Source organism: Rhinoraja longicauda, chromosome 11, assembly GCF_053455715.1.
Source record: "Rhinoraja longicauda isolate Sanriku21f chromosome 11, sRhiLon1.1, whole genome shotgun sequence".
In the NCBI taxonomy this organism is placed as follows: domain Eukaryota; kingdom Metazoa; phylum Chordata; class Chondrichthyes; order Rajiformes; family Arhynchobatidae; genus Rhinoraja; species Rhinoraja longicauda.
This window is the reverse complement of record NC_135963.1, coordinates 12,692,528-12,715,503: the sequence shown is the minus strand read 5'-3', so window position 1 is coordinate 12,715,503 and position 22,976 is coordinate 12,692,528. Positions and strand designations below refer to the sequence as shown.

Below are 22,976 nucleotides of genomic sequence, written 5' to 3'. Positions count from 1 at the left end.
GGAGTCAAGGGGGGAGGTAAAGGGACAGGTGTTGCATCTCCTGCGGTTGCAGGGGAAAGCGCATCTGGTGTAGGTTCAACCCAGGTTCGTTCCTGACGTCGAGTGCTGTCTGTGTGGAGTTTGCACGTTTTCCCTGTGACCGTGTGGCTTCCCTCCAGGTCCTCTCGATTTCTGCGGGTCCTCCAGTTTCCCTCCACATCCCAAAGACGTGCAGGTTTGTAAGTTCATTAACCTCTGTAAATTGCCCCTGGCGTGTAGGGAGTGGACGAGAAAGTGAGATAACACAGACTATACCTCTTCCGCCCTTCCCCTTGTCTTTCTCTCACACACATGCACATAATCCTTGCTATTCTTACTATTGAGGGAGTACAGTACCAGGTTAGTTCCCGGGATGGCGGGACTGACATATGATGAATGAATGGAACGACTGGGCTTGTATTCACTGGAATTTAGAAGGATGAGAGGGGATCTTATAGAAACATATAAAATTATTAAGGGATTGGATGAGCTAGATGCAGTAAACATGTTCCCGATGTTGGGGGAGTCCAGAACCAGGGGTAACAGTTTAAGAATAAGGGGGTAGGCCATTTAGAACTGAGATGAGGAAAAACTTTTTCACCCAGAGAGTTGTGAATCTGTGGAATTCTCTGCCTCAGAAGACAGTGGAGGCTGATTCACTGGGTGCATTCAAAAGAGTTAGATAGAACTCTTAGGGATAACGGAATCAAGGGATATGGGGAGAAGGCAGGAACAGGGTACCGATTGTGGATGATCAGCCATGATCACATTGAATGGCGGTGCTGGCTCGGTACACGTGACAATAAACTGAACTGAATCTGGAGACGTGCGGGTTTGCGGATTGTTCCTTATGTTTGGGCTTGGTTCCATCCTGTGTCTCTAAACTAAACTAAACTAAACTAAAGTGGTAGTAATGTCTTCAGTACTAAAGATGATTTCAACCAGGAGAACAAACCGAGAAAGTGAACCAAAGTGATTGAATTTTTCCCCCCAGCTTGCTGTTGTGGTATTGAACCCAAATAGTTTGGGAGTGCCAATTCTGTACCACAAAGCATGATGCCCACAGAGCTGGCAGTGGCAGTGGGCAAATGGCCTTGGCCTGAAGAATGGTACGGTCCTGTGAGAAAAATTAATTAAGCTGTGCTAAGGATATTGCATTTGTCTTTAAGGGTAATTGGACTGCATTCATCTCCTTGATGGGATGAATGAAATCAAATGGCCTATAATTCGACAATTAGAAAACATATTCAATGGTCTTTAGTGTAGCCCCGATCTTAAACCATCGACAACTGCTACACTCCCAACCTGGGAATCTAATGGGCGGCCATGGTGGCGCAGTGGTGGAGTTTCTACCTTATAGAGCTTGCAGCGCCGGAGACTCGGGTTCGATCCCGACTACGGGTGCTGTTCTGTACGGTGTTTTTGAACATTCTCCCCGTGACCGCCTGGGTTTTCTCCGAGATCTTTGGTTTCCTCCCACACTTCAAAGACATACAGGTATGTAGTTGGCTTGGTGTTTGTGTAAATTGTCCCTAGTGTGTGTAGGATAGTGTTAATGTGCGGGGATCGCTGGTCAGTGGGCCGAAGGGCCTGTTTCCGCGCTGTTTCTCAAAACTAAACTAAACTAAACTAATGTGCGGCATTTTAATGATGCATAGAATGCACCACAATGCTTTCAATCAAATTCAATTTTTTTTTGGTAAATTACACTTTTGTCATATTTCTGGCCATTCATAATTCATTACATCATTTTCATGGTTTACATTTATTTTTAATTTACAACACTGTTACAAATGCAGTCATAATATGATTTCATCATCATTTTGCCTAATTTTAAAGTACACAAAGTCATCTCGGAAATTTACCAGGCATGAAAACACAATAAAATGGCTGACTTTCTCAGTAATGGAAGATTTACCTATCAACAGAAAGAAAATTGCAGCTGAATTGTTTCCGGTAATTGCTTTTGCTCATTGCAGCATCTATTTTTATGATGATACTAAAGATGGCCATTTGTTGCAGATGTAGAACAGATGACGAGTGTAGGCTTGAATGTGTAGTCATTGGCCTGTCTTGTCTAATTCTTCCAGAAACCTTTTGTGAGTAACTCATTAATGTTACTCCAGAGATTTGATGCAATTCATGTCTCAGAGAGATTCTTCTGGCACTTGCTTGAAACATCGCAATTGAATGTTTCAATAAATAGCTTGAGCCACAAAGATAAGCTGCAGAGGGAACATTATGTCGCTACACAGTCAGACAAGCCTGCTGGATTTACAGTTACATTTATAGTTTAGTTTGTTGTCGCGTGTGCACGAGGTACAGCGAAAAGCTTTTGTTGCGTGCTATCCAGTCAGCGGAAAGACAATACATGATTACAATCGAGCCATTTACAGTGTACAGATACATGATAAGGGAATAACGTTTAATGCAAGATAAAGCCAGGAAAGTCCGATCAAGAATAGTCCGAGGGTCTCCAATGAGGTAGATAGTAGTTCAGCATTAATCTCTGGTTGTGGTAGGATGATTCAGTTGCCTGATAACAGCTGGGAAGAAATTGTCCCTGAATCTGGAGGCGTGCGTTTCCAGGCTTCTATTACTTCAGCCTGATGGGAGAGGGGAGGCGGCACGGTGGCGCAGCGGTAGAGTTGCTGCCTTACAGCGAATGCAGCGCCAGAGACCCGGGTTCGATCCCGACTACGGGAGCCGTCTGTACGGAGTTTGTACGCTCTCCCGTGACCAGCGTGGGTTTTCTCCGAGATCTTCGGTTTCCTCCCACACTCCAAAGACGTACAGGTTTGTAGGTTAATTGGCTGGGCAAATGTAAAAATTATCCCTAGTGGGTGTAGGATAGTGTTAGTGTGCGGGGATCGCTGGGTGGCGCGGACCCGGTGGGCCGAAGGGCCTGTTTCTGCGCTGTATCTCTAAATCTAAAATCTAAAAGAGCGGTTGGCCAGGTTGCGACTCATCCTTGATTATGCTGTTGGCTTTGCCGAGGCAGCATGAGGTGTACATGGAAGGGAGGTTGGTTGGTGTGATGGTCTGGGATGCGCCCACAATTTCCTGTGATCTTGGATGGAGCTGTTCCCAAACTAAGATGTGATGTATCCTGATAAAATGCTTTCTCTGCTGCTTCTGTCGAAGTTGGTTTCTAGGCAGAGCCGATTTTCGAGTTGATTTTCTATTGGAGATTTCAAAGTACAGCCAGCCAATGCAGTAATTGTCAAGTTAAAAAAAATAATTGTAAACTTTTATTAAATGTGCTTTACACAAAGAACTAGGCATGTTTTATGTGTAGGAAGGAACTGCAGAAGCTGATTTACACCAAAGATAGACACAAAATGCTGGAGTAACTCAGCGGGTCAGGCAGCATCTCTGGAGAGAACGAATGGGTGACGTTTCGGGTCGAGACCCTTCTTCAGACTGAATTTCGGCCCACCGAGTCCGCGCCGACCAGCGATCCCCATACACTAGCACTATCCCACACACAAGGGACAACATACAATTTTTACCAAAGCCAATTAACCTACAAACCTGTATGTCTTTGGAGTGTGGGAGCACTCTAAAGACGTACAGAGCACCCGGGGAAAACCCACGCGGTCACGTGGAGAGCATACAAACTCCGTATAGACAGCACCCATAGTCAGGATCGAACCTGGGTTTCTGGCGCTGTAAGGCAGCAACTCTACTAATGCGCCACCGTGCATGTAGAAAGATTTTTCCGATCTCTATTCAATCAAACTCCTCCAATGTAAAGAGTCACAGAGTTATACAACATAGAATCTGGCTCTTTGATCCAATTTGTCATGTCAACCTACGCTAATCCCATTTATCCTCTATTCCTTTCCCATCAAACCGCCTAACCACGTGCCTTGTTAACTCAGCAATTGTTCCACTGGCAGTTTGTCCCATAAAATCACCAGCTTCTATGTGAAATGCATCCCCCCTCAGTTCGCCTTTAAATTTTTTCCCATCTCACCTTAAGGTTCAGGCTTATTATTGCCACATGCACCAGGGTGCAGTGAAAAACAATGTTTTGCATGTTATCCATACAGTCAGTCCCCACTCAAGCACAATAGATAGACCAATGGGGAAGATGCAGATTGCAGAATATAATTCTCAGCATTGTAGCACATTGCAGCCTCTGTAGAAGTTTGCTCGAGTCACTGGACACGTGCCAAATTTCCTCAATCTCCTTAGGAATTAGAGGCGTTGGTGTGCCTTCGTGGCCAAGGCATCAATATGGTTGTCCACGACCGATCATTGGGAATATTAAAGCCAAGGAACGTGAAGCTCTCAACTGTTTCTATATCTGCACCATTGATGCTGCTGGGCAATGGTCGAACTGAAATTAATTGGTGCAACCAGGATGGTGAATCTGTGGAAGTCATTGCCACAGACGGCTGTGGAGGCCAAGTCAATAGATATTTTCAAGGCGGATATTGACAGATTCGTGATCAGTAAGGTTGTCAGAGGTTACGGGGAGAAGGCAACAGAATGGGGTTGAGAGGGAAAGATAGATCAGCCATGATTGAATGTCGGAGTAGACTTGATGGGCTGAACAACCTAATTCTGCTCCTTGAATTTATGGACTTATAGAAACATAGAAAAATAGGAAAGAAGTGCAGGGGAAGGCCATTCAGCCCATCGAGCCAGCACCACCCTTTAATATCGTGGCTGATCATCCAAAATCAGTACTCCGTTCCTGCTTTCTCCCCGTATCCTTTGAGTCCGTTAGCCCTAAGTGCTAAATCTAACTCGCTCTTGAATTGAATTATGGGCCATTCTACGTTTGGTATCTCATGTTTTGTCATATTCTCGCTTGTATGCCTTCACACATGACATCTGGAAATATTAAAAATCTATTTCTAATTCCCTAGTCCAATTATTGATATAAGTTGTAAACAGCATGAATCACTATAAAGAAATCTATCCACCATTCCCAAACTGAGATGGTGTCTCTGTGCACTTGTTTCCTGCATTGTAACCAGCTTGCTATCCATTCATCTTCGTGTTTCCTAACCCTTTCTCTCCTGACCTTGGCAAACTGTATATTGGAAACTCCAAACATATTATATTCCCTTACCTAAGCTTTCTATTACAACTTTAAAGAACTCATTGAGGTTGATCATGCTTGACGTCCTCCTGTGGACTTGTACCTTTGACTTTAATTGTTATTTTACTATATCTTCGAGCAAATGCTCTGTTAGCTTTTCTTAAACTAGTTTCATCATGTCTGGTCTATCGTTCCCCAAATTTGTATAATCCATTTTAATTAGAGGAGAAACATTAACTGTCTGTCGTTCTGTCACGACCCAGTTTTCTAATGAATTATTATTTATGTGTGATGGAGTCTCTGATAAATCTTCCCTAACCTTATTAAACGCGCGTCCCACGGTTAGCGGTTTGGAGGTTTAATTTTCTCTATTCTTTAAGTATCATGGTCACCTCGTTAGGCTCCCTGGTAAACAGGGCGAGAAAGAAAGTTGGACAGATGTGCAAAAGCAGAAAAGTTCTAGGATTTTTCCAGATCGGAAGTGCTGGAATCTTTGTTTTAGGTGGAGGATTTTTTTAAATTCTCTCTTTCTCTGCAGATCCTGCCTAGCCTAGTCACTCTTCTGATTGCTCTTCCTTTCGGGATATGAATAAAACAGTGGTATGAACATCGACTTCTCCCACTTTAGATAGTTCCTCTATCCCTCTCTTCCCCTCCTCCTTCCCAGATCTCCCTCTATCTTCCTGTCTCCACCTATGTCCTTCCTTTGTCCCGCCCCCCTGACATCAGTCTGAAGAAGGGTCTCGACCCGAAACGTCACCCATTCCTTCTCTCCTGAGATGCTGCCTGACCTGCTGAGTTACTCCAGCATTTTGTGAATAAATACCTTCGATTTGTACCAGCATCTGCAGTTATTGTCTTATACTGCTCTTCCTATCGGGGATCCTTTTTAAAAAGCCTGTTTTTTTTTGCCTCCTCAGTTGCAATGATTGCCAGAAGCATTTAGTTCACTGATACAATATCCCCCCCCCCCCCCCCCCCACTGCATTGGTAACATCGCCCCATTAATGAAACAGCATTGACGGGTTTCTAAACGTGGCAGCACTCTACATTTCTCCAGCTGAGGCCTGTTCTTCTTAAGTCGGCCACCTGCCTTGACAGATTATGCACATCACCAGTGGCCCTCATTAAAATAGCCACAGTTCACCAGTTTGTGGAGCTGCAAAGGAACTCAGAATGAGTTATTATGCAACATAAATCCCGCTGTCATGCAGAACATAAGACAAGTCTGAGGCAGCCGTGGCTTAATGAGGCTAAGTGAGAGCCTCCCCTGTATTATTGCTACATGCCTGTCTTTGAGCACTGTCCATAAGCCTGGAACCCTTTGTACCGATACGTTTGGGTTTATGTATTTTGTAGGCCTATATCCACGTTGAGGCACTGGTTGGCAAAAACAAACGTTAAAATAAAACAAGCCCTCCCAGTTGAATTAATAACAGCGGAGCAAAATTATGTATTTAGGTTTTCAAATTTAATTATGGAATATCACAGTACATTCTGTATGGATAAATTAAGGTGCCATTGTGGCATTTTAAAGCTGGTAGTTTGTTATCTTCTCTAATTAACCATGCACATTTTGTTTTTCAAGCATTACAGCTAAGTTTTTTTTTCCATGCAGATTACTCTCATCTTCTACTAACTACTGGAAGGCAAATCAGGGGAACCAAGGGTTGTGACTGATGCTGTATATCCCCAGCATGAATCACATCTGAATCATTTCACATCTGAGAGATTTCAGTGGTAACCCTTTGCAGCTCGTTACATATGACCATGTTTTCCAAGCACATTGTACATTTAAAATTAAAAAAACAACAGTGGTGGCAGCTGGTAGAGCTGCTGCCTCACAGCACCAGAGACAACGTTTCAATCCTGTCCTCGGGTGCTGGTCCGTGCCGAGTTTGCACGTTCTCCCTGCGACTGCGCTGGGTTTCCTCCGGGCGCTCCGGTTTACTCCCACATTGCCAAGATGGATGAATGAATGAGTGATACTTTATTGTCACCTGTGACAAGTCACAGTGATATTCTTTGTCTTGCCCACCCAAGGTATGCAAAGAGTCACAACATAAAGGGTGCTGACAAATAGACAATAGACAATAGGTGCAGGAGGAGGCCATTCGGCCCTTCGAGCCAGCACCGCCATTCAATCTGATCACGGCTGATCATTCTCAATCAGTACCCCGTTCCTGCCTTCTCCCCATGCCCCCTGACTCCGCTATCCTTAAGAGCTCTATCTAGCTCTCTCTTGAATGCATTCAGAGACTTGGCCTCCACTGCCTTCTGAGGCAGAGAATTCCTCAGTCACAAAGTATTTCATTTTGCCCAAACCATATGTGCGGGTTTGCAGGTTAATTGGTCTCTGTAAATACTATGTGAGGAGTTTGTACGTTCTCCCCGTGACCTGTGTGAGTTTTCGCCGGGATCCCCAGTTTCCTCTCACACTCCAAAGACGTACAGGTTTGTAAGTTAATTGGCTTGGTATATTTGTAAATTGTCCCTTGTGTGTGTAAGATAGTGTGAGTGCGCAGGGATCGCTGGTTGGTGCAGACTCGGTCGACCGAAGGACCGTTCTCTGTGCTGCATCTCTAAACTAAACGAAATGCTAGATGCGGGAAGATGCGGGAAGATGCGGGATGCGGGAAGATTGTTCCCGATGTTGGGGAAGTCCAGAACCAGGGGTCACAGCTTAAGGATAAGGGGGAAGTCTTTTAGGACCGAGATGAGAAAACATTTCTTCACACAGAGAGTGGTGAGTCTGTGGAATTCTCTGCCACAGAAGGTAGTTGAGGCCAGTTCATTGGCTATATTTAAGAGGGAGTTAGATGTGGCCCTTGTGGCTAAAGGGATCAGGGGGTATGGAGAGAAGGCAGGTACAGGATACTGAGCTGGATGATCAGCCATGATCATATTGAATGGCGGTGCAGGCTCGAAGGGCCGAATGGCCTACTCCTGCACCTATTTTCTATGTTTCTATGAAATCCCCCCGAGTTTGTAGGGAGCGGATGAGAACGTGGGATAACATAAAACTAGTGTGAATGAGTGATCGATGGTCGGCGGCATGGACCCGGTGGCCCAAAGGGCCCGTTTTAATGCTGTATCTCTAAACTAAACTAAACTAAGCCTCAATCAAGCAGAATGAAATCAAATAGAAAATCATTGAAGTGCTCAAAAGGTGAGGCCACATTTGTGAGAAGAGTAGAATTCACATTTCAGGTTGAAGGAAGCTCATCAGCACTGCGAAAGGAAGAAAGCAAGTTTATTAATCTGCAGGTAGATTGGAGGATGAGAGATGTCTCTGATAAAGTAAATGAGTGACCATGGGGGAGTCCTGCACCATTACAATGAGGTTAACGAACAGCACCTCATCTTCTTAATGGGAAGGTTGACGTTTTCTGGACTGTAAATTGAATTCTACAACTTCAGGTAACTTGATTTCTCAGTCTGTATCAGTCATCTTTCTCTGTTTTTTTTTTCTTTTTTCTCCCTTTTTTAAAATGTTTTCTCTGGAAATACAGGACTTGTCCATTCTGACTTTTGTGAACGTGTTTTCCAACTTTGTAGTTTAGTTTAGCTTAGTTAGTTCATTATTGTCACGCATACCGAGGTAGAGTGAAAAGCTAACCAGTCTAACCAGTCGAAGAAAAGACTGAAACATCACCCATCCTTTTTCTAGACATTCCTATGTCTAGTATTTCAGATTTTCACACTGGAAAAATTATTCTGATTGTCGACCCTATCTATGCCTTCGTAATGTTATAAACTTGTTATCAACCTCTCCTTATACATAATCCCCAGTAATCCAGACAACATCCCGGTAAACTACCCTTGCAATCTCTCCAAAGCTTCCACGTCCTCCTTGTAATGAAATGACTGGAACTGTATCCAATTCTCCAAATGCAGCCTAACTAAAGTTTTATAAAGCCTCAGCATGACTTCCTGACTCATGTACTCATGAAGGCAAGCATACCACATGCCGTCTTTACAACTCTTTTTGCTATTTGTGTTGCTACTTTTGTGAAGCTATGGACTTGGTTCCCCATCTCTGTACATCAATGGTTTTTCAGTGTCCTGCAACAGTTAACTGTATACTTTCCCCTTATATTTCACCTCCCAAAGTGCAACACCTCACATTTGCCCAGATTAAACTGCATCTGCCATTTCTCTGCCCATATCTGTAAATAATCTACATCCTTTGTGTCTCCTTCAACTGCCTTCTTCACTGTCCCTAGCTTCACCAATTATTGGTATCACAAAAAGCTGGAGTAACTCAGCGTGTCAGGCAACATCTCAGGAGAGATGGAATGGGTGATGTTTTTTGGGACGAGAGCCTTCTTCACCAATTATTGTGTCATGCGCAAACTTACCAACCAACCCACCCACATTTTTGTCCCAGTATCTAGATTGATATCACAGATGACAGCAGCCCCAGCACTAACCCCTAGAGTACACCACTGGTCACAAACCTCCAGCTAGAATGACATCCTTCCATCCATTCTCTCTGTCTTCTATGGATATCCAGTACTGAATCCAAACCACTAAATCATCCTGAATCCATCAAGGACCTTATCAAGTGCCATAGTGAAGTCCATTGCAGGCAACATCTACTGCTCTATGTATAAGAAGGAACTGCAGATGCTGGTTTGCACTGAAGACAGACACAAAATGCTGGAGTAACCCAGCAGGACAGGCAGCATCTCTGGAGAAAAGGAATAGGTGACATTTCGGACCGTGACCCTTCTTTAGACTCAAGAAGACTGAAGAAGGGTCTCGACCCGAAACGTCACCTATTCCTTTTCTCCAGAGATGCTGCCTGACCCGCTGAGTTACTCCAATATTTTGTGTCTACCCGTAGCTCTATCCTCATCAATCGTTTTCGTTACCTCCTCAAAAGACAATGTTTATAAGACCATCACTTGCCTGAGACAAAGCCATGCTGACTGTCCCAAAATGCCCATTGTCTTCTTTTAGTCTATGTTCTTTTCCACTACTTCTGAGAATGATAGCAAAAATCCAGGTATCCTCAACAATAGCACTGAATTAAACAGAAGGCTTCACCCATGGCTTAATAAATCCAAGCTACTGGAAATGTTTAAAGTGACAATCTGTGTGCATTTGTAGGATTTTTAAGCAAAGTCTAGAGTCCTTTGTACATCATCGGTTGCCTGCAGCAGTCTCAGGATGTGCTCCAGTGGACTTTGGCCACCGATGCTGCTGACTTGTATAAAGATTCAACTTCAAAGCCGTGTACACACTAAATGCTCTTCCGATGGCTATTATTAAAAAACAAAAGTGTTCTATTCGGCGGCATTCATTCAAGGTTTACCTTGGCAAGACGACAAAGTGAATAGTTAACTTCTGCGAGTGGGGAAGCAAGTCCATTAATTAAGGAGCAGTGGCAAAGGGACACAGTTTCACCGACGTATGTAGATGGGGGAGACTTTTCAGGTTCTCTCGTGCAGTCAAGTATCACGGAGTGATACAGCACGCAAACCCACCTCCCTCTCCCCTCTCCCCTCTCCCCTCTCCCCTCTCCCCCTCTCCCCTCTCCCCTCTCCCCTCTCCCCTCTCCCCTCTCCCCTCTCCTCTCTCCCCTCTCCTCTCTCCCCTCTCCCCTTTCCCCTCTCCCCTCTCCTCTCTCCCCTCTCCTCTCTCCCCTCTCCCTCCCCATTCCCCTTCCCCTCCCCCTCCCCTTCCCTCCCCCTCTCCCCTCCCCCCTCTCCCCTCCCCCTCCCCATTCTCTCTCCCCTCTCCCTCCCCGCTCCCCTCCCCCTCCCATTCCCCTCCCCCTCCCCATTCTCCCTCCCCTTCCCCTCCCCCTCCCTCTTTCCCCCCTTCCTCTACTAAAAGACAGCGAACCAGTTGCACAGTTCACAACGATGTCTCCCTCTTTGGATCACACTGTCTCTAGCCAGCAGTCAGCCTATCAGGGAACCTCCTTGCCTGAGGTCATGTTGCCAGCCCCGTTCTTTCTTTACTTCCAGTTTTCCCCCACTCTCCCGACCACAATCAGTCTGAGGAAGGGTCTCGACCCGAAACGTCATCTATCCACTTTTTCCAGAGATGCTGCCTGACCCGCTGAGTTACTCCAGTATTTTGTGTCTATCCTTGGTATAGTTCCCTTTTTGTAATGTTAAGCAAACAAGCCCTTCAGATGAACTCATCTATGCCGACCAAGAAGCCCCATCTCATCCCATTTGCCTGTGTTTGGCTCATATCCCTCTAAACCTTTCCTATCCATATATCTGTCCAAATGTCTTTTAAATGTTATTATAGTACCTGGCTTAAATACTTTATTTGGCAGCTCATTCCATATACCCACCAACCTCTGTGAAAAAATGACCCCTCAGATTCCTATTAAATCTTTCCCCACTCACCTTAAACCTATGCCCTCTAGTTTTTGAGTCCCTTACCCTAGGAATTTGCCTTGGTATTTGCCCTATCTCTCCTCCTAATTTTATACAACTCTATAAGATTACCGAATGTCCTCCTGTGCTCCACGTAATAAAGTCCTAACCTAACCAACCCCTCCCTGTAGCTCAGGCTCTCAGGTCCTGGTAACATCCTCATAGATCTTTTCTGCTCCATTTCCAGCTTAATGGCATCCTTCCTATAGCAAGGTGACCAAAACTGAACACAATACTCCAAAACTAGACACAAAACTAGACACAATATTCCAGTCTGAAGAAGAGTTTCTTTTCTCCATAGATGCTGCCTGACCTGCTGAGTTACTCCAGTATTTTGTGTCAGTCTACAATACTTTAAATGCAGTTTCACCACGAAACCGAAAGAGTAAATAGCAGTTTTGTTGTGGCTTACCAGGACAATTCATTGACCTTTTCCCTACACTGCTTCTAAATCTACAGGGTCAAACATCTGATATTAACTTCAGATGTTTACCTTCCCATGTGGTGGGATACTGTAATATGTTCATCCAAGGTAGACGGAAATAGCTTACCTTGTTGATTAGTTTAGTTTACAGCACGGAAACTGGCCCTTCGGCCTACCGAGTGTGAACCGACCACCGAACCCTGCACATTAACACTATCCTACACTAGGGACATTTTTTACATTTACACCAAGTCAATTAACCGGCAAACCTGTACGTCTTTGGAATGTGGGAGGAAACCGAAGTTCTCGCTGAAAACCCCGCGCAGGTCACGGGGAGAAGGTACAGACTCCGTGCAGACAAGCACCCATATCCAGGATCGAACCCCTGGTCTCTGGCGCTGTAAGGCAGCAACTCTACCGCTACGCCACTGTGCTGCCCACTACTTCACAACATCAACTTCACAACACGATCAGAATGCACTCCCTGTGGAAATTTTGTCAAGGAAAGAGGCTTCAATTGAATTGTACATTATTACAAAGAACATGATGCAGTTTGTACAGTAAAAGGTAATAGGTTGCTTCAAAATATTCCCCTCCTCTTCCCAGCAAGATCCTTTCTCAGAGCTCTGTAATCTAATTCAAATGAGAACGGCAGCTAACATTTCATCGCACCTTTGTGTACAACTTGAAAATCATTCCTGGTCTATTTATATTTGCAGGAGCGTGCTTATAGATATTTCTCAGTTAACTTTGCTGTAATGTTATAACGTTTCTATTGCAAACTTCCACTGAGCTTTGGTTTTTAATTTATCTTTTATTTATTCTAGTGTGACAATAATAATGACCTTCCCACCGGTTTCATGCTCTCTCTGAATCAGCTTCGGTAGTGCCATTAAATATTCTTGCTGTGTATGTGGCCCATTACTTTCTTGCAATGGGAGACAATCTATCTTTTTTATGCTCTCTTCACAGCTCAATGACCCAAAACATGGAACCACATTTCCTCTTATCTAAATTCTTTCCACTGCTTTTATATTCACTCTTAAGAGTGGCGGGAATGTCTGGGCCTAACGTGACATCTAATCTCTGCTTTCCTTAGTCTGATTGTGCGCCTTCTTGTATAACTTAGTATTGTGTCTTGTCTTTGCAGCTCCTGCCAAATTGTAATTATATTTCCAAAGTTCATTTATCCTGTAGTAATTTTCCATTGGATTCACCTTTTGCCATGATATTGCAATTTTATGTGCCAATTTGCATTCTATTGTACACCTTATTACACACAACAGTTTGGTAATTTATCTATAATTCTTGCTTGTGATCCAAAAAGGTTGCAGTTTCTCAATACAACAAAAAATTAGTCAGCACACAGAAATGCTTCAAATTAAGTAGGTTGATATGGTGGTACAGCAGTAGAGTTGCTGCCTCACAGCGCCAGAGACCCGGGTTTGATCCTGACTACGAGTGCTTGTCTGTATGGAGTTTGTACGTTCTCCCCGTGACCTGCGTGGGTTTTCTCCACGATCTTCGGTTTAATCCCCCACACTCCAAAGGCGTACATGTTTCTAGGTTAATTGGCTTGGTACAAATGTAAAAATTGTCCCTAGTGTGTGTCGGATAGTGTTAATGTGCGGGGATCGCTGGTCGGTGCAGACTCGGTGGGGCAAAGGGACAGCTGTATCTCTAAACTGAACTAAACTAATGTGTGTAAGAAGATAACTGCAGATGCTGGTACAAATCGAAGGTATTTATTCACAAAATGCTGGAGTAAACTAAAGTGCGACTGACATAAGGGAAAAAAATACCAACATCCCAGAACACAACACCTTGGGAATTTTAAACATTCTTCGCAAAAAAAAGTACCTATTTTCCTTCATTTCATCAGTGTGCTCTGTAGAAGAAATGTAATGGCCTATTTAGAAAAGCAGAAAGGAAAGACATCATCTTGCTATGTAACAAAATGATTCAAGCTGGTATCACAACTCTAGGAACGTTATCAAAATATTTTCCTTGGTGAGAGAAATATTCGAGCTATAGAGTGAAAGAATCACACAACGTGGAAACAGGCCCTTCAGCCCATATCATCCATGCTGACCAAGATGCCCATCTACGCTGTTCCCATTCGCCCACAGTTGACCAACATCCCTCAAAACCTTTCCTCAGTCTCCTATTAAATCTTTTTCCCTCTCACCTGAAATCCATTTCCCCCCCCCCAGTTCTTGATTACGCCAACTCTGTGCATTCATCCCAGTCTATGCTCCTCTATGCTTCTATACACCCATCAGTGTAATGTGCTCCAAGAAATAAACTCATAGCAACCTCCCCCTATAACTCACGCTCTTGTGTACTGTCTGTCAATATTTTCATAAATGTTTCCCGCATTTTTCCAGCTTAATGGCGTCTTTCCCAGAGCAGGGAGAACACAACTGAACACGATACTCCAAGTACTGCCTCACCTTCAGGGTGAACACAACTGCAACACAACATCAGCCTAGTCTGAAGGAGGGTCTCAACCCGAAACATCACCCATTCCTTCTCTCCAGAGATGCTACCTGTCCCGCTGAGTTACTCCGGCATTTTGTGTCCATCATCAGTAGTTCACAATTGTCCACTCCGCTAGTGCCTGCCTTCCTTTCATACACCACTAGGGGCAGTCCGTGGGGGAAACCGACAGCTGTTTGTCAATTTTCCGGCACTCATTTTTCAGCTTTGTATGCTCCACTTCTAAATTGTAAAATTACAATGACCAATTTACTTTTTTAGTTTAGTTTAGTTTAGAGATACAGGTCCTTCGGCCCACTGAGTCCGCGCCGACCGGTGATCCCCACACACTTACACTATGCTCGTCGTCGTGCCTATCCCTCGAGGTCGAGGATGATGGTCTACGTACCGATGTCAGAACGAAGACGCCTGTGCGTGTGTTTGTTTAACGGGTACTTGATGTTGCACTCCAAGAAGCACACGGTCCTTCACAAATCAATCGACTAATTCCAATGGCAAGGGAACCAAGACGGTTGGAGCTGATAGATCTGTTGCAGCCTTCATCCGCCTTCACAGCCGTTGAGTTCAAGATAACTTCATCTGCCTGGTCCGCCGTTTGCAATATTGCCCAATTAAATCAGATCAGACCAGACCTGAGTGTAATCAAGCTATTCACAAGTACCACAGGCACAAGAGGAAAATACCAGTGCAGAGTCTGGTTCTACAGCATTGTAGAAAAAGTCCAGCATCGGCAATGAAGGTAGATTGGAAGATCGGGACTAGCCCCTGAATTATGGGAGGACTCTTCGGTAATCTGATAACAGCGGGGAAGAAGCTATACCTGAATCTAGTGGTATGTGCTTTCAGTTGAGGTCTTGTACGTTGGATCGTTCTTAGTCTGGACCCTCATCCTCGACCTTACCGCCATGGGTGGCCCTACCAGAAGCTAGTGCTTCCGACGGCATCGCTCTCGGAATCATGGGGGCATGCAAGCCTCTTCACCACAACAAGGTGAATGATCCGAAGAGGATGTGCTACACACTATGCTACACAAACTAGTAACAATTTACAATTATACCAAGCCAATTAACCTACAAACCTGTATGTCTTTGGAGTGTGGGAGGAAACCGGAGCACCTGGAGAAAACCCACGCAGGTCATGGGAAGAACGTACAAACTCCATACAGACAGCACCCGCGGTTAGGATCGAACACTGGTCTCTGGCGCTGTAAGGCAGCAACTCTACCGCTGCGCCACCGTGCCTTTTTGAAGCATATTTGCACCAAGTCAGTTCCCACAAGCAGCAGTCAGATAATGACCAGATTATCTAGTCCGAAGAAGGGTCTCGACGTGAAACATCACCCACTCCTTCTCTCCAGGGATGCTGCCTATCCCGCCGAGTTACTCCAGCCTTTGGTGTCTATCTTTAATCTATTTCATTACTGTTGTTTGAGGGATAAGAAGAGATCAGGACACAAGAAATAATTTGCTGACTCTTATTTGAAGTAGGGATATGAAATCTTTTATGACCAACTGAAAAGGCATCGTATTAAATCTGAAACATACAATGGCTGTGTGTCCACCTGGATCCAGGCCTGGAATGCCTCTCACAATCAGCAGAAACTTCCACTGCTGCAGCCCTTCCATTGAAAAGATAGGTCGTCCTCTGGAAAATTCAATATGACCAATCTGGCAATCTATATGACAAATTGATCAATTAGTGTATTTCACTTACAATATTAAAGAGGAATGAATTCAACGGTTAACTTCCATTGACTAGAAATATCTACCATCGCTGAGCCTTTAGCTCAGTTCAGAGATACAGCGCGGAACAGGCCCTTTGGCCCACTGTCCGACGCACTTGGGAAAATTTACAAATCCTTTACCCAAGCCAATTAACGTACAAACCTGTACGTCTTTGAAGTTTAGTTTAGTTTAGAGACGCAGTATGGAAACAGGCCCTTCGGCCCACCGGTTCCGGGCTGACCAGCGATCCCCACACACGAACACTATCCTACATGCACCAGAGACAATTTACAAATTCACCGAATTTGCCAATTAACCTACTGATCTGCACATTTTTGGAGTGTGGGAGGAAACCGGAGCACTTGGGGAAAACCCACGCGGTCACTTAGGAGAATGTACAAAATCCGCACAGACAGCACCCATAGTCAGGATCGAGCCCGGGCCTCTGGAGCTGTGAGGCAGCAATTCTGCCGCTGCGCCACTCTGTATATCTTCCGGAGAAGTGATGCAACCTAAGGCTTTAAAACCATAAGTTTGGATGTGAGTGTGTGAAGAACGAACCAATTAGCCAATAATCGAATTGAAGCCAGACCACAAAGCAGCGAGCTGGATATTTCAAACTTTGGGGTTGAGAAAGGCACAGCACAAATACCTCTCAGGCATTGAATGGCTGCTTTTGAGGACAATTCATGTTGTCTTATTTCCTGTCAGCATTAAATCGTTAGTTTGTGAGGAACACCAGACTTTGAGAGACGATGTGGAGAGTTTTGATTGACATTCTGATGCTGTAGAAGGTCATTTCAACCCCCAATGAGTATCTGTTTGCACCAAAACATCTCAAAATGGCTACCTAGAATCAGTTCACACCAGAGTACCAGCTGGCATGGATAAACCACATCTTTACATCAACCTTTACAGCAGTCTTAAGAAGGCTCCCAACCCAAAACATCTCCCATCCTTTTTCTCCAGAGATGCTGCCTGACCCTTTCAGTTACTCCAGCACTTTCTGTCTATCTCTATCTCTATGCTGACTTAAATGTAGCTTTGTACAAAATGTAAGCATTTTATTCCTCTATATTATAAAAATCTGATTCGATGTGTCCATAGAATAGCAAAGGTTTATCATGCGGGAGGCCATTAGCCCAATATATATCTGATCCAACCTTTTAACGAGAAGAAGGCAAAATTAATTTGCCTCATCATTCTCTAGACGTTTTCCTAGGCTTCAACTATTTACTAGGCAGTCTGTTCCAACCCTTCCAAATGACAAGACATTCCATGCTCCAGTTGCTAAGAAGGTTTTCACAACCTCTTCAATCTCCTGCTGTTAATTCACTCATCAGAGCAAGTGATATAATAATGTCATTAGAACAAATGAACAGAGGAATACAGTTAGGGGTGAATACAGTCAAGGGAGGGGGGGTAGTGTTGATTTTAGATGGGTGGAGTAAGTGACAAAGACGTGAAAAGAAGACAAAAGGATGTTAGATAAGGAGAGAAGCGGAATGAAATGTAAAGCCAGAGGGATGGTTATAGGTGTGCAACAGGAGCAAGCAAAGCCTATTCGATTTAGATTTAGAGATAAAGCGCGGAAACAGGCCCTTCGGCCCACAGGGTCCGCGCCGCCCAGCGATCCCTGCACATTAACACTATCCTACACCCTAGGGACAATTTTTACATTTGCCCAGCCAATTAACCTATACCTGTACGTCTTTGGAGTGTGGGAGGAAACCGAAGATCTCGGAGAAAACCCACGCAGGTCACGGGGAGAACGTACAAACTCCGTACAGACGGCGCCCATAGTCAGGATCGAACCTGAGTCTCCAGCGCCGCATTCGCTGTAAGGCAGCAACTCTACCGCTGCGCCACCGTGCCGCCCCTTTCAACCGCTCATGTGTGCTGCTCGGAAAGGTTGTGGTTGATCCTTATCCTCAGTCGCACTTTCTCGCACGAATCTCATATCCCGTGATACCCGATATATCTAACATGTCATACAGATTATCAATCTATGTAGGAAGGAACTGCAGACGCTGGTTTAAACCGAAGATAGACACAAAAAGCTTGAGTAACTCAGCTGGTCAGACTACATCTCTGGAGAGAAGGAATAGGTAACGTTTCGGGTCGAGACCCTTCTTAAGACTGAAAGTCAGGAGAAAGGGAAACGAGAGACATAGACAGTGATATAGAAAGATATAGAACAAAAGAATGAAAGATATGCAAAAAAGTAACAAAGGTAAAGGAAATAGGCCATTGTTATCAGTGGACTAGGTGAAAGTGAGTTATATTGAGTGCAAGCAGCAATTGAATCTCCCAGTCTTCTTGGACAGCTCATTCAAAAGATTCTGTATCTTCACTGGAATTTAGAAGGATGAGAGGGGATCTTATAGAAACATTTAAAATTCTTAAGGGATTGGACAAGCTCGATGCAGGAAAAATGATGCCGATGTTGGGAGAGTCCAGAACCAGGGGTCACAGTTTAAGAATAAGGGGCAGGCCATTTAGGACTGAGATGAGGAAAAACCTTTTCACACAGAGAGTTGTGAATCTGTGGAATTCTCTACCACAGAAGGCAGTGGAAGCCAAATTACTAGATGTATTCAAGAGAGAGTTAGATATAGCTCTTAGGGCTAACGGATATGGGGAGAAAGCAAGAACGGGGTACTGATTTTGGATGGTGGTGCTGGCACGAAGGGCTGAATAGCCTACTCCTGCACCAATTTTCTATGATTCTGTTTCTCATTGAAGAAATATGTTCCCTGTCCGGAATTATCAGTCTCTTATTTTGTGACTGTAATTCCTGGTTTTAGACTCCTGGTACCTTTAACTCTGCATCTATACTACCAAGCCACAAGAATTTTTACTAAGATTATCACAATTGGCAGGGGGGGGGGAGGGGATCTCGTGCAGGACAGAGGCACGTAAGAGGCTAGAAGTTGGTATGGATGGTGGTGTGGGAAAGGTTAGTGGACAGAAGAGGCAAGTGAAAGGTGGAGAGCAAGGAAGGAGGGGTGGTTTAAACTGCACGTATTTTAATGCAAGGGGCCTGACGGGGAAGGCAGATGAGCTTAGGGCATGGATAGGTACGATCGACTGGGACATTGTAGCCATGACTGAAACCTGGTTAAGGGATGGGCAGGACTGGCAGCTCAATGGCCCGGGGTACAGGAGCTTCAGGAGAGACAGGGGTGAGGGAAACAGAGGAGGGGGGGTTGCATTGTTGGTGAAGGAGGATGTCACGGCTGTACAGAGGTGACATTACGGACGGTTCATCTAGTGAGGCTATATGGGTGGAGCTGAGGAACAAGAAAGGGGTGATCACCTTGTTAGGAGGGTACTGCAGACCCCCAAATAGTCAATGGGAATTAGAAGAACAAATGTGCTGGATGATTGCAGACAGTTGTAGGTCAAATAAGGTTGTTGTAGTAGGGGGATTTTAACTTTCCCATTATAGACTGGGAAAATCATAGCGTGAAGGGTTTAGCTGGGGTGCAATTCCTCAAAAGTGTTCAGGGGAGTTTTCTTTAGCAGTATGTGGAGGCCCCCACACACGAGAATCTCAGACTGGATAGGAATAACCAGTTTGATAAGGGATAAGTCGCACCAGCCTCTCGTTTTCACCCAACGAACAGCTAACAATGATGGCCTGTTTCCTTTATCATTGCTATCATTCATTGTTCTTTATCTCTCTACATCATCATCTATGTCTCTCATTTCCCTTATCCCTAACCAGTCTGCAGAAGGGTCTCGACCCGAAACGTCACCCATTCCTTCTCTCCAGAGATGCTGCCTGTCCCGCTGAGTTACTCCAGCTGTTTGTGTCTGTCTCAGGTTTGTGTCTGTCTCAGGTGAATCTATTGCCCAGATGTCTGTAACAAGAACTGACTGCATGGAGCAAATAATTTTAACCATGCTAAGTTTAGCTAGACATTATGCTCAGGGCAGGATAAAACATCTTGTGTTAATATTCTCGTCATGCTTGTGATTGTTTCTGCCATCTTAATTCAAAGCTTCTTCTCTCATGCCTTTGTAATAGGTGACATCCTGCAGCATAGAAACATTGAACCTGTAAAATAGATACATCGTAAAATTATGCACAATCTACTTAATGCTAGCAAAGCACTTGGAATATTTAATTTAAAATCTAGAAACATTTTTAGAAGGTCCATTATGCAAATACTTAGCTGGAGACTATAATTGTGAGACTTGGGACTAATATAAATGATAAAATGAAATGGCAGAGTACACCAAAGAACAATTACTAAGCTTTCTAATAGTCGTGTAACAATGGTCCAGATCATGTAATGAAAAGGAACTGCAGATGCTGGTTTATAGACACAAAATACTGGAGTAACTCAACGGGTCAGGCAGCATCTCTGGCGAAAATGAAAAAGTGGCCCAGCGGTAGAGTTGCTGCCTTATCGCGCTTACAGTGCCAGAGACTCGAGTTCAATCTCGACTACAGGTGCTGTCTGTACGGAGTTTGTACGTTTTCCCCGTGACCGCGTGGGTTTTCTCCAAGATCTTTGGTTTCCTCCCGCATTCCAATGACGTTTTAGTTTTGTAGGTTAATTAGCTTGCAATAAATGTAAGCTGTCCCTAGGTATCACAAAATGCTGGAGTAACTCAGCAGGTCAGGCAGCATCTCAGGAGAGAAGGAATGGGTGACGTTTCAGACTGAAGAAGGGTCTCGACCCGAAACGTCACCCATTCCTTCTCTCCTGAGATGCTGCCTGACCTGCTGAGTTACTCCAGCATTTTGTGATACCTTCGATTTGCACCAGCATCTGCAGTTATTTTCCTAAACTGTCCCTAGTGTGTGTAGGATAGTGTTAGTGTGTGGGGATCGCTGGTCGGCCAAAGTGCCTGTTTCCGTGCTGTATCTCTAAACTAAACTAAATTAAGGTGACGGTTTGGTTCAGGACCCGGACAGGAAGTCTGAAGAAAGGTCCCGACCCAAAACGTCACCTGTCCATTTTTTCCAGAGATGCTGCCTGAGCCGCCGAGTTACTCCAGCATTTTGTGTCTATGAATGGTTCAGATATTTTGCATCTTCAGGGTTGTGAAGCATCTCCTCAGTAGTGAACACCTCCCATTCTGACTTCAGTGTTTGAATGCTCACGTACATTGCAAATGTAGTAACGTCGATTTTCTACAAAATTTGGTTTCTATGCCTTAGGAAGCTTATCATTTATCCCAGCAGATGAACAAATTCAAATATCTCTAAGACAGTAAACGTTCTGGTTGTCAAGCCTAACCTCAGGGTTTAAACTGGATCTCCTTCCTGGGCTTGATGGAGCAGATTATTACCATTTTCCAGATGGCATTTTTATTTCTGCCAAGTTTAGGTGGCTGATTTAAATTTTAAATGTTTCTATGATGAATTTGCTTTTTGACTGCAATTAAATGTGGAGCCGCAAGGAACTGCAGATGCCGGAATCTTGAGCAAAACGCAAAGTGCTGGAGGAACTCAGGGGCTCAGGCAGCGTCTGTGAAGGGATGGACAGGTGACATTTTGGGTCGGGATCCTTCTTCAGTCTGAAGTGTAGGACCTCAAGGGAGGGTTGGTAATTAGATCCAAAATTGACTAAATAATAAGGTGCAGCATGGTGACTCAGCAGTAGAATTGTTGCCTTACAGCGCCAGAGACCCGGGTTCGATCGTAACTACGAGTGCTTGTCTGTGCAGAGTTTGTATGTTCTCCCCATGACCTGCGTGGTTTTTCTCCGAGATCTTCAGTTTCCACCCACACTCCTAAGACGTACAGGTTTGTAGGTTAATTGGCTTGATATAAATGTACAAATGTAAAATCGTCCGTAGTGTGTGTGTGGGGTAGTGTGAATGTGCGGGGATCGCTGGTCGGTGTGGACTCAGTGGGCCGAAGGGCCTGTTTCCGCTCTTAAGGATAGCGGAGTCAGGGGGTATGGGGAGAAGGCAGGAACGGGGTACTGATTGAGAATGATCAGCCATGATCACATTGAATGGCGGTGCTGGCTCGAAGGGCCGAATGGCCTCCTCCTGCACCTATTGTCTATTGTCTATTGCTTATCTGGCCCCTAGCTCCGATTTCCCTGGCCTTTCAAAGGGTAATGGTGAACCGCATTTGCAGTTTAACTGGATGTCTTCAGGACTCAGTATGATAACACTTGGTTTTCCTGATATCGAGCTATGATTTAGGCTAAAATGTATGAGGTAAGATTGAGTGATAACAAAATTGGCCATATGATTGGCAACGATCAAGAAAGCTCCAGACTGCAGGAAGGTGTCTGTGGACAGGAGAGTGGCAGATGGAATTTGGTCAGGAGAAGTGAACGCATATCTATACACTGTAAATGACTGGATTGTAACCGTGTATTATAACCGCACGGTAGCGCAGCGGTAGAGTTGCTGCTTTACAGCGAATGCAGCGCCGGAGACTCAGGTTCGATCCTGACTACGGGTGCTGCACTGTAAGGAGTTTGTACGTTCTCCCCGTGACCTGCATGGGTTTTCTCCGAGATCTTCGGTTTCCCCCCACACTCCAAAGACGTACAGGAATGTAGGTTAATTGGCTGGGTAAATGTTTAAAAAAATTGTCCCTAGTGTGTGTAGGATAGTGTTAATAGTGTTAGTGTGCGGGGATCGCTGGGCGGCGCGGACTTGGTGGGCCGAAAAGGCCTGTTTCCGCGCTGTATATATATGATATGATATGATATGATATTGACTTTCCGATGACTGGTTAGTACGTAGCAAAAGCTTGTCACTGTACCTCGGTATATGTGACAATAAACTAAACTGAATGGAACTGATGTGCAGGGAATGGATGGATATGGATCACAGGCAGACAGAGGAGATAAGTTTGACGTGGCATCATGTTC

At 44.6% G+C, this 22,976-nt stretch overlaps 1 protein-coding gene across 1 annotated transcript in view; it reads left to right on the top strand.

Moving 5' to 3' along the window:
- Positions 1-22,976, top strand: part of LOC144598302 (dihydropyrimidine dehydrogenase [NADP(+)]-like) — a 658,512-nt gene that overhangs the window by 580,443 nt on the left and 55,093 nt on the right. The gene's annotated exons all lie outside the window — the stretch shown is intronic.